The sequence below is a fragment of the Oncorhynchus mykiss genome, chromosome 1 (genome assembly GCF_013265735.2).
Source record: "Oncorhynchus mykiss isolate Arlee chromosome 1, USDA_OmykA_1.1, whole genome shotgun sequence".
Classification (NCBI taxonomy): Eukaryota; Metazoa; Chordata; class Actinopteri; order Salmoniformes; family Salmonidae; genus Oncorhynchus; species Oncorhynchus mykiss.
In genome coordinates, this window is record NC_048565.1 from 79,954,990 (window position 1) to 79,972,712 (window position 17,723).

The 17,723-nt window shown below is 40.1% G+C and overlaps 1 protein-coding gene across 1 annotated transcript in view; it reads left to right on the forward strand.

Moving 5' to 3' along the window:
- The first annotated feature begins 1,344 nt into the window (after window positions 1-1,344).
- The window catches only part of slc29a1a (solute carrier family 29 member 1a), a 77,444-nt gene continuing 61,065 nt past the window's right edge, over window positions 1,345-17,723 (forward strand). The window contains exon 1 of the mRNA XM_036986434.1: window positions 1,345-1,505. The gene's annotated coding sequence lies outside the window, so the exon portion shown is untranslated. The remainder of the gene's footprint in view (window positions 1,506-17,723) is intronic.

Below are 17,723 nucleotides of genomic sequence, written 5' to 3' on the forward strand. Positions count from 1 at the left end.
GTTTCAGAAGAAAGGTCTTTGTTTCTGGCCATTTTGAGCCTGTAATCAAACCCACAAATGCTGATGCTCCAGATACTCATCTAGTCTACGAAGGCCAGTTTTATTTTCAGCTGTGCTAACATAATTGCAAAGGGGTTTTCTAATGATCAATTAGCCTTGGATTAGCTAACAGGAGTGATGGTTGCTGATAATGGGCCTCTGTACGCCTATGTAGATATTCCATTAAAAATCAACTGTTTCCAGCTACAATAGTCATTTACAACATTAACAATGTCTACACTGCATTTCCGATCAATTTGATGTTATTTTAAGGACCAAAAATGTGCTTTTCTTTCAAAAACAAGGACATTTCTAAGTGACCCCAAACTTTTGAACGGTAGTGTATATATTTGAATACATTTGCAAACATTTCTAAAAACCTGATTTTGCTTTGTTATTATGGGGTATTGTGTGTAGATGGATGGAAAACAAACTATTTAGGCTGTAACATAACAATATGTCTAAAATGTCAAGGGGTCTAAATACTTTCTGAATGCACTGTATATGATTAGAGGAAGTCACACCTGCTACCCTAGATATCACTACTGTCAGGGCTGGCTGAGTGACTGCTATTAAAAACAGGACAACACGTGACGCTGTTGCAGTCTGAGGTGGGATTCTTGGTGAACTAGCACAGTTGTATAGGAGAAGGAAATAAATAGGGCCACCAAAAAAGCCTCAAGTGGATATTTATGGCAGGCATTTGTGAGTCAGAGCACATTTCAATGTATACACGCCACAGTGTCTCCCCCACTGTTAGTGTGTTATGTGGCTTCCTGTTTGGGAGGTGCTGAGTCATGGTAGTAATGGAGAGTGAAATTAAAATTGAGGCAAATTGAAACATTGAGTCACAATCCATTATGCTACATCAAATAGATAACATGGTTGTGACTCCTACAGTTGACTCATTCACTTTATCTTTGCAGGGAATTAATATTTTAATTTGTTACAACTTGCTACATTGTATCCACAGGGGTATTTCCATCCAATGTTTAGTGTGCTCTGGCTTTGTTTTCCCCATATTAGGATGTTTATCATTAGAATTAATAGTGTTCATAGTGCTCATGAATAAATGCCACATCAGTGTAATATAGGGGCTATAATAAAACTTCCAATATAAACTTTCCATTATAAACTTTCCATTAAAAGCTAATCAAAGTCCACTATATGTTATGACCCAAATTCTTATAGTAAAATATTTAAATCCTGGATTTGTAAGAATTCCTAGTAAGAGGTGCTCTGCTTCAAGGAATTTGGAGCAGCCGTGTCCCCTAATGCTAATTTGCATGTGTCACCACCAACTCCACTGCTTTCGGAATGAATGCAGCCCAGTTTACAAGTTTTGTCGTCAAATTAGTAGGCAACTGTAACGAATCTGTTGGGAAGATAGGAGAACACCCCACCAACTTTATGTGGCAGAAATGGAGCGCATTTTAATGTGACAGCATCACACCACTTCTGATCATGTAAGTACATCGTTTTACTCCTATAGCTAACTATGGAAATACCATTATTTACATGAGACAACAGTCTGCACATGGCAAAAGCTTTTATTGGGGAGACGATATGAGTCGAATCGTCATGATGTAGCCAAGCGTTCGTCAGCGAAATTTCTAATGATGTTGATGCACAGGTTTTGGGATTAAATTATTTTAACAAACGCGTTTACCAAACACCGTGCATGCATACTACACAGAGTAGATCACAAACACCAACTCTTTTATAGCTGAAGGTCGAATGGTCACAACATCGCACTGCGCTACCTCGAAATGACAGGTGAAATATGTCATGCCATGCGTGTGCATGATGCGAGGTGTTCGATTAGCCTATGTTACATGCGAGCAGGGCCAACATGTTCTTTGATATGTGTGTAACTGCTATATGACCTTGCAACATTAGTAAGCCTATATTTTATGATTTCACATTTTGTGTGTGTGTGAGAGAGAGAGAGAAAGAAAGAGAGAGAGAAAGAGACGCATAATGTTTGGTCAGCTGTAGGATGGAGGGGGGGGGGGGGGGGGGGGGGGGGGCATGAGAGACTTCTCAAAATATCCCCTATAGAATAGACATATCATAACATAGCAGCACAACTGTAAACGCACTCTCTCTTTTACAATGTGCTTCTGTGCTCAGATAAGCAATTGCTTATAGTCATCTGGAGTGAGATTGCATTCTCAGCTGTGTGGTGGCAGCAGTTCTGAGGAAAAGGGTCCTGCCACTTTCAGGACAGTATGGGTCTAAACTATCTTTTAATTAAGCTGCTCATTTAGAAATGTTCACCTGCAACATCCTTAATAACATAAAGGATTGCATCAACTATTGCAACAACACATCATCAGTAGGGTAAAACTAACCTGTCTCACGAAGGTCTAATGTCTTTAATGTTACTTGCTCTGTGCCAATGGGAAGGTCATTTTTCAGACATGTCCTTAATAACTTTGTTGTTACATAATCATAACTCACAAATCATAATTCCAAAATCATAGCATTACCATTTTATATTACATTATACAGTGTCATAACACACATTACTTTTAACCATTTAACCATATAGTTTTGCAACCTCAGGTGGCTTTTACTCAATTAAATCATTGTGGCCAAGGGGTTATTACAGGGTCTATAATTTCTGAGCCGCATTTCCTTTAATAACTCTAACTACATGTACATATTACCTCGATCATTAAGAGTATCTATACCGCTCTCCAACTCTCCTGCTGTCTCTAGAAAGTTGAAAACAGCAGGTCTGGGACAGTTAGCACGTCCGGTGGAACCCTGACCTGTTCACCGGACGTGCTACCTGTCCCAGACCTGCTGTTTTCAATTCTCTAGAGACAAAAGGAGTGGTAGATATACTCTTAATGGCTATGAAAAGCCAACTGACATTTACTCCTGAGGTGCTGACTTGTTGCACCCTCGACAGCTACTGTGATTATTATTATTTGACCATGCTGGTCATTTATGAACATTTGAACATCTTGGCCATGTTCTGTTATAATCTCCACTCGGCACAGCCAGTTGAGGACTGGCCACCCAACATAGCCCGGTTCCTCTCTAGGTTTCTTCCAAGGTTTTGGCCTTTCTAGGGAGTTTTTCCTAGCCACCGTGCTTCTACACCTGCATTGCTTGCTGTTTGGGGTTTTAGGCTGGGTTTCTGTACAGCACTTTGAGATATCAGCTGATGTAAGAAGGGCTATATAAATAAATTTGATTTGATTTGACTAACCGGTGCCCCCGCACATTGACTCTGTTCCGGTACCCCCCTGTATATAGCCTCGCTATTGTTATTTTCCTGCTGCTTTTTAATTATTTGTTACTTTTATTTCTTACTTGTCACGCCCTGACCTTAGTATTCTTTGTTTTCTTTATTGTTTTGGTTAGGTCAGGGTGTGACATGGGTGATGTATGTGTTTTTTGTACTGTCTAGGGGTTGTTGTAGGTTTATGGGCTCGTTTACTATCTAGGTGTTTATGTATGTCTATGGTTGCCTAGATTGGTTCTCAATTAGAGGCAGCTGTTTATCGTTGTCTCTAATTGGGAACCATATTTAGGCAGCCATCTTCTTTGGGTATTTTGCGGGTTATTGTCTATGTCTGCACTAGTATTATAGCGTCATGTTTGGGTTGTTGTTTTGTATAGTTTGTTAAGTGTTCTTCGTCTTCATTAAAAGTATGTATTCATCTTACGCTGCGCCTTGGTCTTCTCACTACGACGAACGTGACATTACTTTTTTAAGGTATTTTCTTAACTGCATTGTTGGTTAAGGGCTTGTAAGTAAGCATTTCACTGTAAGGTTATATTATATTTGGCGCATGTGACAAATACAATTTGATTTGATCTGATCCCTGCCAGAGACAGAATACTTATTGGTGCAAAAGATCACACTTTGGGTTTGAAACTCTGCAGGTATAAGGAGTTCCAAAGAAGCCCAACAGGCATCCCTGGAACTCATGGCACATTAACATCAGGGTGCAGTAAGCTAGAGTCCTACTAAGTCACCCTTTCCATGTGCAGCACAGCACAACAGCAGAGTATTAGCAAGGCTGTTAAGTCAACTCTGTGCCCGCTCTCACCCCCAGAGTCCATCCCAAGCCCCCACAGCTCCCAAATAAACAATACTCCACCAGCTCTGATCCGGCTGCTCAGAGCCAATATTTAGAGGCTGTGACTTTAAAGCAGGAGCTCCGACGAGATGTAACTTGCACAGTAATGTCAAGCTGCAATTTGGCAGCCAGTACAATAATGTTGTTTCATTGCTGTGTGGAGCTTTTTGGGACAGCTCCCATAAATCAGAAGACACATTTTGATGGATGGAGGACATCTGTAAGATCAAAGCTGTATCGAATGGTTCCAAAGTACGTAATCTCATATTTACCACTGATATGTGCTGGTTTGGGTCTCTCAGGTCCAATCTGATCGAAAGAAAAGTCATACCTCGAGATGGAAATTGAGAAGGAAGTGCATCATATACTGTAGGCCAGTTGTTCCCAACTTTTTATAGTCCCGTACCCCTTCAAACGTTCAACCTCCATCTGCGTACCCCCTCTAGCACCAGGGTCAGCACACTCTCAAATGTTGTTTATTGACATCATTGTAAGCCTGATTTCTGTATATGGCTGCGCTCAGAGGATCCTGTCTTGGCAAATCGTGCTGTTACAGTGCCTTGCGAAAGTATTCGGCCCCCTTGAACTTTGCGACCTTTTGCCACATTTCAGGCTTCAAACATAAAGATATAAAACTGTATTTTTTTGTGAAGAATCAACAACAAGTGGGACACAATCATGAAGTGGAACGACATTCATTGGATATTTCAAACTTTTTTAACAAATTAAAAACTGAAAAATTGGGCGTGCAAAATTATTCAGCCCCTTTACTTTCAGTGCAGCAAACTCTCTCCAGAAGTTCAATGAGGATCTCTGAATGATCCAATGTTGACCTAAATGACTAATGATGATAAATACAATCCACCTGTGTGTAATCAAGTCTCCGTATAAATGCACCTGCACTGTGATAGTCTCAGAGTTCCGTTAAAAGCGCAGAGAGCATCATGAAGAACAAGGAACACACCAGGCAGGTCCGAGATACTGTTGTGAAGAAGTTTAAAGCCGGATTTGGATACAAAAAGATTTCCCAAGCTTTAAACATCCCAAGGAGCACTGCGCAAGCGATAATATTGAAATGGAAGGAGTATCAGACCACTGCAAATCTACCAAGACCTGGCCGCCCCTCTAAACTTTCAGCTCATACAAGGAGAAGACTGATCAGAGATGCAGCCAAGAGGCCCATGATCACTCTGGATGAACTGCAGAGATCTACAGCTGAGGTGGGAGACTCTGTCCATAGGACAACAATCAGTCGTATATTGCACAAATCTGGCCTTTATGGAAGAGTGGCAAGAAGAAAGCCATTTCTTAAAGATATCCATAAAAAGTGTTGTTTAAAGTTTGCCACAAGCCACCTGGGAGACACACCAAACATGTGGAAGAAGGTGCTCTGGTCAAATGAAACCAAAATTGAACTTTTTGGCAACAATGCAAAACGTTATGTTTGGCGTAAAAGCAACACAGCTAAACACACCATCCCCACTGTCAAACATGGTGGTGGCAGCATCATGGTTTGGGCCTGCTTTTCTTCAGCAGGGACAGGGAAGATGGTTAAAATTGATGGGAAGATGGATGGAGCCAAATACAGGACCATTCTGGAAGAAAACCTGATGTAGTCTGCAAAAGACCTGAGACTGGGACGGGAGATTTGTCTTCCAACAAGACAATGATCCAAAACATAAAGCAAAATCTACAATGGAATGGTTCAAAAATAAACATATCCAGGTGTTAGAATGGCCAAGTCAAAGTCCAGACCTGAATCCAATCGAGAATCTGTGGAAAGAACTGAAAACTGCTGTTCACAAATGCTCTCCATCCAACCTCACTGAGCTCGAGCTGTTTTGCAAGGAGGAATGGGAAAAAATGTCAGTCTCTCGATGTGCAAAACTGATAGAGACATACCCCAAGCGACTTACAGCTGTAATCGCAGCAAAAGGTGGCGCTACAAAGTATTAACTTAAGGGGGCTGAATAATTTTGCACACCCAATTTTTCAGTTTTTGATTTGTTAAAAAAGTTTGAAATATCCAATAAATGTCGTTCCACTTCATGATTGTGTCCCACTTGTTGTTGATTCTTCACAAAAAATACAGTTTTATATCTTTATGTTTGAAGCCTGAAATGTGGCAAAAGGTCGCAAAGTTCAAGGGGGCCGAATACTTTCGAAAGGCACTGTAAATGCCTGGATTTGATTAGAGCAATGATTGGCATGAAAATTCAACCCTGATGCTACCTGAGCCTGATGAGCCATACATTAAAGACTTTTTATGAGCCCTACATTAAAGATATTTTATGAGCCCTACATTAAAGACTTTTTTTAATCCCAAGCCCAAAACAGCCCAAAATGATCTTAACGAAGATTGAACAGTTATAGGATTAAATAACTGCTATGGTCAAACGAGTCTTTCAAACTCCCTGTGACTTCTATTGGCTAATGTATGTAACAGTCAGCAATCAAGAGATTGGATCACTCGTCCAATAGTCTATTAGTATAAGAAACAATAAAAAAAAAAATTCCCAGCAAGCTAATCTCATCTAGCTTTTCCTGGGACTCCAAGAGCTAAGGAGTTTTTTTTAAGGAGAGAGGCCAGCAGAGTGCAGGTGTGTAATACGCAAGAGACAAAAGCTATAAGTTAGAAGCTTATGCATAACCCATCATTCATGAACTAAAGGCTAGTAGGCCTACTGCATACAATGTATTACCTGAAAGAAGTAGACTAGGATATACAGTTGAAGTCGGAAGTTTACATACACCTTAGCCAAATACATTTAAACTCAGTTTTTCACAATTCCTGACATTTAATCCTAGCAAAAATTCCCTGTCTTAAGTAAGTTAGGATCACCACTTTATTTTAAGAATGTGAAATGTCAGAATAATAGTAGAGAGATTGATTTATTTCAGCTTTTATTTCTTTCATCACATTCCCAGTGGGTCAGAAGTTTACATGCACACAATTAGTATTTGGTAGCATTGCCTTTAAATTGTTTAAATTGGATCAAACGTTTCGGATAGCCTTCCACAAGCTTCTCACAATAAGTTGGGTGAATTTTGGCCCATTCCTCCAGACAGGGCTGGTGTAACTGAGTCAGGTTTGTAGACCTCCTTGCTCGCACATGCTTTTTCAGTTCTGCCCACAAATTTTCAATAGGAATGAGGTCGGGTCTTTGTGATGGCCACTCCAATACCTTGACTTTGTTGTCCTTAAGCCATTTTGCCACAACTTTGGAAGTATGCTTGGGGTCATTGTCCATTTGGAAGACCTATTTGCGACCAAGCTTTAACTTCCTGACTGATGTCTTGAGATGTTGCTTCAATATATCCATATAATTTTCCTTCCTCAAGATGCCATCTATTTTGTGAAGAGCACCAGTCCCTCCTGCAGCAGAGCACCCCCACAACATGATGCTGCCACCTCCATGCTTACCGGTTGGGATGGTGTTCTTTGGCTTGCAAGCCTCACCCTTTTTCCTCCAAACATAACGATGGCCATTATGGCCAAACAGTTCTATTTTTGTTTCATCAGACTAGAGGACATTTCTCCAAAAAGTATGATCTTTGTCCCCATGTGCAGTTGCAAACCGTAGTCTGGCTTTTTAATGGCTGTTTTTATTCCACCTTTATTTAACCAGGTAGGCTAGTTGAGAACAAGTTCTCATTTACAACTGCGACCTGGCCAAGATAAAGCATAGCAGTGTGAACAGACAGCAGCACAGAGTTACACATGAAGTAAACAATAAACAAGTCAATAACACAGTAGAAAATAAGAAAAAATAAGAAATAAAGAGTCTATATACATTGTGTGCAAAAGGCATGAGGAGGTAGGTGAATAATTACAATTTAGCACTGGAGTGATAAATGATCAGATGGTCATGTGCAGGTGTGCAAAAGAGCAGAAAAGTAAATAAATAAAAACAGTATGGGGATGAGGTAGGTAAATTGGGTGGGCTATTTACCGATGGACTATGTACAGCTGCAGCGATCGGTTAGCTGCTCAGATAGCAGATGTTTAAAGTTGGTGAGGGAGATAAGTCTCCAACTTCAATGATTTTTGCAATTCGTTCCAGTCACAGGCAGCAGAGAACTGGAAGGAAAGGCGGCCAAATGAGGTATTGGCTTTAGGGATGGTCGGTGAGATACACCTGCTGGAGCGTGTGCTACGGGTGGGTGTTGCCATCGTGACCAGTGAACTGAGATAAGGTGGAGCTTTACCTAGCATGGACTTGTAGATGACTTGTAGACTTGTAGATGATTTTTGCAATTCGTTCCAGTCACAGGCAGCAGAGAACTGGAAGGAAAGGCGGCCAAATGAGGTATTGGCTTTAGGGATGGTCGGTGAGATACATATGTAGCGAGGGCCAGCCGACTAGAGCATACAGGTCGCAATGGTGGGTGGTATAAGGTGCTTTAGTAACAAAGCGGATTGGATGCAGTTTGCGTATTGGAAGCCATTTTGTAGATGACATCGCCGAAGTCGAGGATCGGTAGGATAGTCAGTTTTACTAGGGTAAGTTTGGCGGTGTGAGTGAAGGAGGCTTTGTTGCGAAAAAGAAAGCAACATCATTGATAAATACAGAGAAAAGAGTCGGCCCGAGAATTGAACCCTGTGGCACCCCCATAGAGACTGCCAGAGGACCGGCAGTCTCTGTCTGCAAAGCAGTTGGAGAACCAGGCAAGGCAGTCATTAGAAAAACCGAGGCTACTGTGTCTGCCGATAAGAATATGGTGATTGACAGAGTCGAAAGCCTTGGCCAGGTCGATGAAGACGGCTGCACAGTACTGTCTTTTATCGATGGCGGTTATGATATCGTTTAGTACCTTGAGCGTGGCTGAGGTGCACCCATGACCGGCTCGGAAACCAGATTGCACAGCGGAGAAGGTACGGTGGGATTCGAGATGGTCAATGATCTGTTTGTTGACTTGGCTTTCAAAGACCTTAGATAGGCAGGGCAGGATGGATATAGGTCTCTAACACTGTTATGGAGCAGTGGCTTCTTCCTTGCTGAGCGGCCTTTCAGGTTATGTCAATATAGGACTTGTTTTACTGTGGCTATAGATACTTTTGTACCTGTTTCCTAAAGTATCTTCACAAGGTCCTTTGCTGTTGTTCTGGGATTGATTTGCCCTTCTCGCACCAAAGTATGTTCATCTCTAGGAGACAGAACACATCTCCTTCCTGAGTGGTATGATGGCTGTGTGGTCCCATGGTGTTTATACTTGCGTAGTATTGTTTGTACATGTGAACGTGGTACCTTCAGGCATTTGTAAATTGCTCCCAAGGATGAACCAGACTTGTGGAGGTCTACAATTTTTTTTTCTGAGGTCTTGGCTGATTTCTTTTGATTTTCCCATAATGTCAAGCAAAGAGGCACTGAGTTTGAAGGTAGGCCTTGAAATACATCCACAGGTACACCTCCAATTGACTCAAATTATGTCAATTAGCCTATCAGAAGCTTCTAAAGCCATGACATCATTTTCTGGAATTTTCCAAGCTGTTTAAAGGCACAGTCAACTTAGTGTATGTAAACGTCTGACCCACTGGAATTGTGATCCAATGAATTATAAGTGAAATAATCTGCCTGTTAACAATTGTTGAAAAATTACTTGTGTCGTGCACAAAGTAGATTTCCTAACCGACTTGTCAAAACTATAGTTTGTTAAGAAGAAATGTGTGGATTGGTTGAAAAACGAGTTTTAATGACTCCAACCTAAGTGTATGTGAACTTACGACATCAACTGTATGTTTGGGCACATAGTTGAATTCCCGCAAGAGAGTGACGGTTAATGTCATTGGATGTTAATTATTTGACTAGGCTACCTGTATTTGACATTGTGTTGTTATTCGCTGAACACTAGATGGTTTCATTTGAATTTTGGCAGTGAAACGGGGCTACTCAGGCGAGCAAAAAAACTCATCCAAATGTATAGCCCTTTGGAAAATATAAATGGACTGTTTGGAAATGTGAAGAAAAAAAAAGAAAAAATGCTAATCACATTTTTACTTGGCGTACCCCCGACGGCTAGTTTGGGAGTACTTGCTGTAGGCAATCAGAAAAACACAAAAGAAAGTTGTCCCACAGTTTACCAGAATACCTGAAAAATGTAGATTAACCAGGACACGGTTACACAACACAACGCAGCAGAACTACCTGAGAGCTGTCAGGGAGGACCAAGGATATGAGAAAATAATCATCTGCAAGAATGTAAAGCTCCACAGAAATCCTCTATGCAGTCAAGACATTTGGTCTGAAAACAAGATTAAATCCATGAAAGTATATTGACTTAAGGCATGGAATGTACTCATTAGCTTCCCATTAAGAAAATAAGCTTGGGGTTGTTTTCAGGGCTTAATAAAGCATTTGGGATGTTTTCAGGTCTTAATAAAGCCGGTGAGACTTCAAGATAGCAAAATACACAGACTGCACAGGCTGAGACTGGTTTTAAGGTCTGGATTAATGCAATCTGCTATTGATTGTATTTGAAGGCTAGAGCTTGTGACATTCACATACCAGGTCTCAAGCATGGATTACACTTGAGGCTCATGCCATTTCCACAGAGTTGGGTATGGCTGCCTTTTCCTGTTACGCTCCTTGCCTATGGAATAGCCTGCAGACTAAACTTAAACTTGAGACTCTTGTCCCTCTGTTGACCATTTTAAATATTTATTGGAGCACTTTTATTTTTGTATTGCTTGTAACTGTTTCGGGTAATGCAAGTTATTGTGCTGTTAGGGGAATAACCTGTTAGGGGAATAACCTGTTAGGGGAATAACCTGTTAGGGGAATAACCTGTTAGGGGAATAACCTGTTAGTAGAATAACCTGTTAGGGGAATAACCTGTTAGGGGAATAACCTGTTAGTAGAATAACCTGTTAGGGGAATAACCTGTTAGGGGAATAACCTGTTAGGGGAATAACCTGTTAGTGGAATAACCTGTTAGGGGAATAACCTGTTAGGGGAATAACCTGTTAGGGGAATAACCTGTTAGTAGAATAACCTGTTAGGGGAATAACCTGTTAGTAGAATAACCTGTTAGTAGAATAACCTGTTAGGGGAATAACCTGTTAGGGGAATAACCTGTTAGTAGAATAACCTGTTAGGGGAATAACCTGTTAGTAGAATAACCTGTTAGTAGAATAACCTGTTAGTAGAATAACCTGTTAGGGGAATAACCTGTTAGGGGAATAACCTGTTAGTAGAATAACCTGTTAGTAGAATAACCTGTTAGGGGAATAACCTGTTAGTAGAATAACCTGTTAGGGGAATAACCTGTTAGTAGAATAACCTGTTAGTAGAATAACCTGTTAGTAGAATAACCTGTTAGTAGAATAACCTGTTAGGGGAATAACCTGTTAGTAGAATAACCTGTTAGGGGAATAACCTGTTAGTAGAATAACCTGTTAGGGGAATGACCTGTTAGGGGAATAACCTGTTAGTAGAATAACCTGTTAGGGGAATAACCTGTTAGTATAATAACCTGTTAGGGGAATAACCTGTTAGTAGAATAACCTGTTAGTAGAATAACCTGTTAGGGGAATAACCTGTTAGTAGAATAACCTGTTAGGGGAATAACCTGTTAGTAGAATAACCTGTTAGTAGAATAACCTGTTAGTAGAATAACCTGTTAGGGGAATAACCTGTTAGTAGAATAACCTGTTAGGGGAATAACCTGTTAGGGGAATAACCTGTTAGGGGAATAACCTGTTAGTGGAATAACCTGTTAGGGGAATAACCTGTTAGGGGAATAACCTGTTAGGGGAATAACCTGTTAGTAGAATAACCTGTTAGGGGAATAACCTGTTAGTAGAATAACCTGTTAGTAGAATAACCTGTTAGGGGAATAACCTGTTAGGGGAATAACCTGTTAGTAGAATAACCTGTTAGGGGAATAACCTGTTAGTAGAATAACCTGTTAGTAGAATAACCTGTTAGTAGAATAACCTGTTAGGGGAATAACCTGTTAGGGGAATAACCTGTTAGTAGAATAACCTGTTAGTAGAATAACCTGTTAGGGGAATAACCTGTTAGTAGAATAACCTGTTAGGGGAATAACCTGTTAGTAGAATAACCTGTTAGTAGAATAACCTGTTAGTAGAATAACCTGTTAGGGGAATAACCTGTTAGTAGAATAACCTGTTAGGGGAATAACCTGTTAGTAGAATAACCTGTTAGGGGAATGACCTGTTAGGGGAATAACCTGTTAGTAGAATAACCTGTTAGGGGAATAACCTGTTAGTATAATAACCTGTTAGGGGAATAACCTGTTAGTAGAATAACCTGTTAGTAGAATAACCTGTTAGGGGAATAACCTGTTAGTAGAATAACCTGTTAGGGGAATAACCTGTTAGTAGAATAACCTGTTAGTAGAATAACCTGTTAGTAGAATAACCTGTTAGGGGAATAACCTGTTAGTAGAATAACCTGTTAGGGGAATAACCTGTTAGTAGAATAACCTGTTAGGGGAATAACCTGTTAGTATAATAACCTGTTAGGGGAATAACCTGTTAGTAGAATAACCTGTTAGTAGAATAACCTGTTAGGGGAATAACCTGTTAGGGGAATAACCTGTTAGTAGAATAACCTGTTAGGGGAATAACCTGTTAGTATAATAACCTGTTAGGGGAATAACCTGTTAGTAGAATAACCTGTTAGGGGAATAACCTGTTAGGGGAATAACCTGTTAGTAGAATAACCTGTTAGGGGAATAACCTGTTAGGGGAATAACCTGTTAGTAGAATAACCTGTTAGGGGAATAACCTGTTAGGGGAATAACCTGTTAGGGGAATAACCTGTTAGTAGAATAACCTGTTAGTAGAATAACCTGTTAGGGGAATAACCTGTTAGGGGAATAACCTGTTAGTAGAATAACCTGTTAGGGGAATAACCTGTTAGTATAATAACCTGTTAGTAGAATAACCTGTTAGTATAATAACCTGTTAGTAGAATAACCTGTTAGTAGAATAACCTGTTAGTAGAATAACCTGTTAGTAGAATAACCTGTTAGTAGAATAACCTGTTAGTATAATAACCTGTTAGTAGAATAACCTGTTAGTAGAATAACCTGTTAGTAGAATAACCTGTTAGGGGAATAACCTGTTAGGGGAATAACCTGTTAGGGGAATAACCTGTTAGTAGAATAACCTGTTAGGGGAATAACCTGTTAGGGGAATAACCTGTTAGGGGAATAACCTGTTAGGGGAATAACCTGTTAGTAGAATAACCTGTTAGGGGAATAACCTGTTTGGGGAATAACCTGTTAGGGGAATAACCTGTTAGTAGAATATCCTGTGTGTAAATGTAAAAATCTGCTGCTGTATTTTTGTGTTATCTGTGATCTTTTTGTTTGTCTTGTGTAGTTTCTTAATCATTGTACCTAAACTGTATGTGTAAACATGTATATGCAGGGCCCAGCTGTAAAAGAGACCTTGGTCTCAGTCTGTGTTCCTTGTTGACATAAAGGTAGAATAATGTCAAGAGAATTATGTTCTCAATGTTCATAACCCAATTCAATTATACTACTCAGTCAGCGACCTAGAATTTGTAAGATACTGGTCGAATGAAACAGACGGAGGCCCAGCTAAACTAGTCAAAAAGGTTTATTCACGGGAATGTTCTAAAGTCAAGAATACAAATCAATTCATTTTATACTGACTTCTCACGCACACACATTCACGCTAACATTAGCACACAATGTCCTGCTACGCACACACATTCACACCAACCAGCCGATAGAGATTAGGGAGACCTTGGCCTTGAGACGCACTCCCCGTTCTCTCCCAAATCTCTAGTCAGGTCGGCACCGAGCTCAGACTTATTAATTATGATTTTATACATTCTAATCCATTCCATACAATTACATGTTTCAGGGTGGAAATATTCTAATCATTCAATTAACAGATAAATCCAACTAACAATCCACCCTTAATGACTAAATAATACACACTGATACATCAATTGTGTACAAGAATAATCCAGACCAATACATTGCTTATCGTATCCTGCCATATGTTACACAATCTATTGCAAGCCCAACGGTTTCTCCCCTCTCTGGGTGGGGATCCCTCCTTTCCTGTTATCAGATTCACAGTGTTCAAAAGTTGTCTGCCATGGTTCCTTGTCTGCTATGATCCAAACACATTTCCATATGTTATACAGTGACAGGGTGGAATACTGTTAATTATTGCCTAAAAATTAACTCCAAAAAATTACACATCTATTTTTATTAATATTGTCAATGTCACTCAAAATCAATCTCACAAAACCAATATGTTTATTTTCATTCCTTATCCACCAAAGACTGTTATAGGCCTACATTAGGTATCCTAACACTTCTTGTTAGGGTTTTTATTACAATCTTCACAAAAAACAGTCTTAACCCTCAACAAATAGTCTCATGCAACATTGGCTCCTCGTAGTTAAAAGAAACGGAGCCATCTCCTAGGCCTGTAGGCCCGTATTCATCATCACACAGGCCGGAGCTCGAAATCGGTCCGTACCTCACCATCTGTTGAATCATTGACCTCTCCAGAGTCCTGGTAAGCAAACCTTTCACACAGAGGACCAAACAACATCCACACAGAACCAAGACACTCATACGAAAGTTGCCCACAACACAGTGATTATGACATTTTTCCATTTCCCAAACACACTATTGTCAGGAGAATTTTGTTCTCAATGTTCATAACCCAATGTAAATATATTACTCTCAGCCTGAAACCCAGAATTTGTAGGAAACTGGTGGAAATGAATCAGGCGGAGGCCCAGCAGCAATAGTCAAATGTTTATTCACGGGAACTTTCTCCCTATCATTTCCGGTACATTGGTCTATATACCTCCACATTTCGTCATAAATGTCCCTCCTCCTCTCAGATAATATGCCAATATAGTTCACAAGCCTTCTCACATTGTCTGCCACCTGTTAAACAATCTACTACAAACCCAAGGTCTCTCCCCTCCCTGGGTAGAGACAGAATGTCCTGTAAGGAACACAGTATTCCAGCCGGTCTGACGATAGCTCCATTCGTTTCTAAAAAGGAACGGAAAGTCCTTGTTCTAATTCTTGACTAAAACTACACACATTATATTCAGTATTGTGATTATAATAAGATTCATACATTCATACAGTAACAGAGTAGTATTCTGTTTAGTTATAGTTCTAAGTTAAATGTATACATAATTTAGTCATTATTCATAAAAATCCCATAACAACTATCAAACCAATTTGTTAGAGCATTATCTACACCAGAGTTCTCTGCCAATTCGTGAGCTAATGTGGTTAAACCAGCCAGGGCCTTGGTCACTGATCTATCTGGAGCTGTGTTATCGGGGATGAAAGTACAACATTCTGCTCCAAATATCACACACACACACCACCCTTTTCCGCCAGTAACATGATGGAATTTTTGGTTACTACATGATACCATATGTGTTATATAAGGAATATGTCAAGGGGTATGAATACTTTCTGAAGGCACTGACTGCGCATCTAATTTTCACATCTCCATCTGGCTTTCGGGGGTCACCTTGTTTTTTTATTGTATAGATTATTTATTCTTAAATTGCAGTCTATTGAAATAAATAAATTAAGCCCAAATCTATGGATTTCACATGACTGGGAATATAGATATGCATCTGTTGGGTAGGGCTGTAGATCAGAAAACCAGTCAGAGTATTTTGTGTGACCACCATTTGCCTCATGCAGTGCAAATCATCTCCTTCAAATAGAGTTGCTCAAGCTGTTGATTGTGGCCTGTGGAATGTTATCCCACTCCTTTTCAATGACTGTGCAAAGTTGCTGGATATTGGCAGGAACTGGAACACACTGTCGTCCATCAAAAGCATCCCAAACATGCTCAATGGGTGACATGTCTGGTGAATATGCAGGCCAAACCGGGACATTTTCAGCTTTGTTTCAGAACATTCAATTCTCTGGCAATAGCTCTGGTGGACATTCCCACAGTCAGCATTACAAATGCACACTCTCTCAATACTTGTCATTGTATTGTGTCGCCAGCACAAGGTCCACCTGTGTAATTATCATGCTGTTTAATCATCTTCTTGATATGCCACACCTGTCAGGTAGATGGATTATCCTGGCAAATGAGAGATGCTCACTAACAGGGTTGTAAACAAATTTGTGCACAAATTGTTAGAGAAAAAAGCTTTTTGTGCATATGGAACATTTCTGGGATCTTTTATTTCAGCTCATGAAACATGGGACCAACACTTTACTTAATAGGCCTTTATATTTTTGTTCAGTGTAATATATATATAAATATATATATTACCAGTCAAAAGTTTGGACACACCTACTCATTCCAAGGTTTTTCTTTATTTGTACTATTTTCAACATTGTAGAATAATAGTGAAGACATCAAAACTATGAAATAACACATATGGAATCATGTAGTAACCAAAAAAGTGTTAAACAAATCCAAATATATTTGATATTTGAGATTCTTCAAAGTAGCCACTTTTTGCCTTGATTACAGCTTTGCAGACTCTAGGCATTCTCTCAACCAGCTTCACCTGGAATGCTTTTCCAACAGTCTTGAAGGAGTTCCCACATATTCTGAGCACCTGTTGGCTGCTTTTCCTTCAGAGTGCGGTCCAAATCATCCCTAACCATCTCCATTGGGTTGAGTTTGGGTGATTGTGGTGTCCAGGTCATCTGATGCAGCACTCCATCCCTCTCCTTCTTGGTCAAATAGCCCTTACACAGTCTGGAGATGTGTAACCGCAAACCAGATGGGATGGCATATCGCTGTAGAATGCTGTTGTAGCCATGCTGGTTAAATGTGCCTTGAATTCTAAATAAATCACAGACAGTGTCACCAGCAAAGCACCTCCACACCATCACACCTCCTCCTTCATGATTCAAGGTAGGAACCACACATGCTGAGATCATCCGTTCACCTAAATCAAATCAAATGTATTTACAGTGCCTTTCGAAAGTATTCGGCCCCCTTGAACTTTGCGACCTTTTGCCACATTTCAGGCTTCAAACATAAAGATATAAAACTTTATTTTTTTGTGAAGAATCAACAACATGTGGGACACAATCATGAAGTGGAACGACATTTATTGGATATTTCAAACTTTTTTAACAAATCAAAAACTGAAAAATTGGGTGTGCAAAATTATTCAGCCCCCTTAAGTTAATACTTTGTAGCGCCACCTTTTGCTGAGATTACAGCTGTAAGTCGCTTGGGGTATGTCTCTATCAGTTTGACTTGTTGTTGATTCTTCACAAAAAATACAGTTTTATATCTTTATGTTTGAAGCCTGAAATGTGGCAAAAGGTCGCAAAGTTCAAGGGGGCCGAATACTTTCGCAAGGCACTGTATATAGCCCTTCGTACATCAGCTGATATCTCAAAGTGCTGTACAGAAACCCAGCCTAAAACCCCAAACAGCAAGCAATGCAGGTGTAGAAGCACGGTGGCTAGGAAAAACTCCCTAGAAAGGCCAAAACCTAGGAAGAAACCTAGAGAGGAACCAGGCTATGTGGGGTGGCCAGTCCTCTTCTGGCTGTGCCGGGTGGAGATTATAACAGAACATGGCCAAGATGTTCAAATGTTCATAAATGA